Source organism: Aedes aegypti, chromosome 1 (genome assembly GCF_002204515.2).
Source record: "Aedes aegypti strain LVP_AGWG chromosome 1, AaegL5.0 Primary Assembly, whole genome shotgun sequence".
Lineage (NCBI taxonomy): Eukaryota > Metazoa > Arthropoda > Insecta > Diptera > Culicidae > Aedes > Aedes aegypti.
Window position 1 is genome coordinate 17,403,792 of NC_035107.1, and position 3,902 is coordinate 17,407,693.

The window sequence follows — 3,902 nt, forward strand, 5'->3', positions numbered from 1 at the left end:
AGTGCCCGCATAGTAAAATACAATTCGCCTTATTTTCCAAACAATAAATTTCCTGTACCCAATAATGTTAACGTATGACAAGTGGTTGCTTTTTTGTTGAACAATATAGTATCCTAAATTTAAAACAATTAAAGGCTATTTGCCCAATGCACGCCAAATGTTAACAATTCACTATGCTGTTCAGATGTTGTAAAACTGTTTGTTAATGCTAGCTCGTTATATTGTGGTAATATGAAATTACCTTTTCTCGAACGGTTTGTGCTTACATTGGAGCGTCATAATCACACACACATTTATTCTACTATATGAAACAAAAATTTAACAATTTGCCAAACTGTATAATACATTAGTATTTGTAAGCTATATGTATCATACACACTTCAAAAAAATATCACGAAATATGTATGTTTCCAAACATTACATTTGGTTTTTTTCTTTCACAGCTCGATATATTTGTTTAAAAATAGATTTTTTTATATATTTTCAAAAAACGATCCCCGTATAATCGACCAAAAATGGAAGTAAGATAGATGATCATTTATATGAAATGTAAAATTGACACCGAACCTACCAATTTTTTTTACTGTGTACGTTTTCGCGGTCGTTGTGCTACTGTCAGAAATCAGATCAAAACAAGAAAAAAAAATTTCGGACAAAATCCAAACGAAATGATCAGAAAAGTTCTCTTTCGATTCAAATTTAGGGTTTCGATTTCGATTCCATTAGGGTGAGTTATAATCAACAAACTCAAACGAATTTTCGCCTCAAACATCTCCGGTATTGTCACCGTCAGGAGGATGTTGGTGGCTACAGAATTAACCGAAATGGCCACTGGCAGTTGTTTACGGTGATTCTAAGTTTCGGACCTTCGGAGAGCAGGCACCCGAAGTGCCTTTTGTTAACGAAATCGTCTTCCCTCTACAGCATACAAAGGTAATATTTTTTTCTCACTAATTTGAATTACTCAATGAATCATCCTGCAATTCTCTCATGTTTCAGCCTGAACTTCAGCCCATATCAAAGAAGCACGCATCGTATGACATTATCTATCCCCGAGAACGTCCTTATGCAGGCTCACCCTCAACCCGCTCGGAAACAAAAGTGACAAGCCACTGCCGATGCAACCGGCAAAGATTGAGTAAGGAATTTAGTGTACGAATGAATGTATATTTCTGCGCTGTTAACCCGTATAGGCCTGAGTGAAAGCAAAAATTCTAAAACCCACACCGCTCAGCGAGTTCTTAATGGATTCAAATGATTTTTTGTCAGTGTACTGGCACAGATATCTAGTTTCTAGAAGTGGACAGAAGAACGCGAAAGTATTCCTGTGGTCGGAGTTATTCCGGTGGATCACTGGGTCAGGTCGAGTAAGAAGGGTACTGTGTGTTTGTGCCTCTGGAGGTAGGCAAATTTCAAGCCACAGATTTTTTTCCGGAATCGGATATAATGTGGCCACTACATGACGGAATTTTAAGAAAATTGCATCAGTGTAAATCTTTTGAGAAACGATTGAATTGGATAACTATGAGTATTGCATTTGATTTATCCTACAAATGACCATTTTCGGTACCCGGGACGCCTTAAACTTACAATAAAGTGGCCAATTTGTATCAAAACATCTGTGCCAAGCTTATGAGAATACATTTTAGTGCACAATTATGTTCGATTTCTACTTTTCGAGAATTGAATCAAATTAGTATCCAACAAATCTATAGCCGGTTCTTCCAGACATTACGTCCGAATGGCCACATCCGGTATATTTTAAACGGTGCGAAAATCTTCATTTATAATGTTAAATGTCAGATATTAATGATTTATGCAAATTAAAATGATTGTAATTGCAAATAAATAAAGGTAACTTGGCATGTCCCAAAAAATAGCCCTTTTTTACCCGACTTGACCCAGTGACCCACCGGAATAACTCCGGCCGCAGGAATATTTCCGAGTTCCTCTGGCCACTTCTAGAAACTAGATATGTGGGCCAGTGAACTGACAAAAAATCATTTGAATCCGTTAAGAATTCTCTGAGCGGTGAGTATTTCAGTATTTTTGCTTCCACTCAGGCCTATACGGGTTAATTATTAGAGTATTAAAAAACATAGAGGAATTTACCTATAGAACAAATATGTGTACACACCTATAGGTGTCAAAATTTATTATATTTTGAACAAAATGCGAATATATAACAAAAAATAAATATTTTCGAGGAATAAAACGTAATAATTTGTTAATTTATTTTAAATAAGCCGATGAAACAAGTGATACGTGTGGTATAGATTAACTTCAGAATTCAGTCTTTTAGTGTAGATTTCATTAGTTTCGTAATTGCATGAGCAACTTAATTGACTGTTTGGATTGAAATTAGATTTGTTAACACGCATTTATTTGTTTCATTGTTTCTTATTAAATGTACTAAGTCGTCAAATATTCTCATATGGCTCAACAGCAACAGCACAGTATGGTAGAAGGTTAAAATACCATTACGCACCATAAATCTACAATTACACATCCATTATTTACTTTTGTTCTAACTTAATAGTTCAACCGTTCTTGAACTGTTCGCGTTACAGTAAATTCAGCAAAACATGGATAGTATTTCAACAATTTAACAAATTGTAAACGAAAAATTTTGTTCGGAAAAATCGGCGTTTTTAAATGGTTACATAACTTAACCGCCCATTCCCCACATTGTGATTTTACCAATTACCATTTATCAAACTGTAAAAATCGTTCGTGGTACGGTACACTTATTGTTATTTTGGATTCATTGGGGAATTATTCAAATATTGTCGCGAATGGTTGTGGATGGTTTTGGAAACTGTACGAATATTGTTCATATTTATCCGGGATGGTTTGACGATTTTAATTGTTAAATTGACTTTTCAATATTGCTGTGTGCGTTTGAAACGCAAACGGTAAGATTTTTCACAAGGAAAGCGAAGTCAAAGTTTGATTTTTCTTGCTAGGTTGGCGGTGATATGGATCATGATTGCTAAGTATCCTTTGATTGCATGATGTTTCTTTATTCATTATTAGTCAACAGGTAAAATGGTCACCCAAATGACAAAATTCTTAGAACTAAGACATAAAGTGACGAAGTCAAATTTATACTTGATGTATCCTGTCAAATGATAGGATAGGCCTTCTCTTCGATGAAAATCATGTCTCGAGCCACAACAATGCGCTTCCTCTTTGGATCCCAGATCCTGTACCCGTTGGGGGAATAGCCCACGAACACTCCTTTCCACGACTTGGCATCAAGTTTCTGTCGATGTTCCTTCGGAATATGAACGTGCACATCAACTCCGAAAGCACGAAACTTCTCCACTTTCGGTTTGCGTCCTTCCCAAATCTCGAACGGTGTCACTTTTGGATCGAGCGCACGCGAAGGGCTACGGTTGGTCATATAAGCTGCTGTCTGGATTGCTGCACCCCAAAATCTTCGGTCGGCCTCGGAATCCTCTAACATGGCACGCGGCATCTCGACCAGCGTTTGGTTTTTGCGCTCACTGACCCCGTTCTGTTCCGGCGTGTATGGAACCGTGAACTCGACCTGTATACCTTCTGCTTACAGAAGTTCAAGAAAGCGCCGTTCTTAAATTATCCACCGTTGTCGCATCGCAAACGAGAAATCTTGCTGCCAAACTTTGCAGACACCGCCGCAACATAGTTTCGGAAGGCACCAAGAACTTGGTCCTTTGAGCTAATCAGAAACACAACTGTGAATTGACTCCAGTCGTCGATAAAAGTAACGAAAAACTTCTCGCCGTCGACGTCCACCGAAGTAACGGGACCACAGACATCAGAGTGGATAAGCTCCAATACTCTCCTTGACTGCCTACCCTCACTAGAAATGAACGGCCGCCGGGTCTGCTTCCCAGCAACACAAGACTCACAGACAA

At 38.0% G+C, this 3,902-nt stretch overlaps 1 long non-coding RNA gene across 1 annotated transcript; it reads left to right on the top strand.

Annotated features, from left to right (window-relative positions):
• Positions 1–537: 537 nt before the first annotated feature.
• On the top strand, positions 538–1,179 carry LOC110674762. Its single transcript, XR_002499172.1, has 3 exons — positions 538–727; positions 794–933; positions 1,000–1,179. It is a non-coding gene; the product is annotated as an uncharacterized LOC110674762 (long non-coding RNA).
• The last annotated feature ends 2,723 nt before the right edge of the window (positions 1,180–3,902 follow it).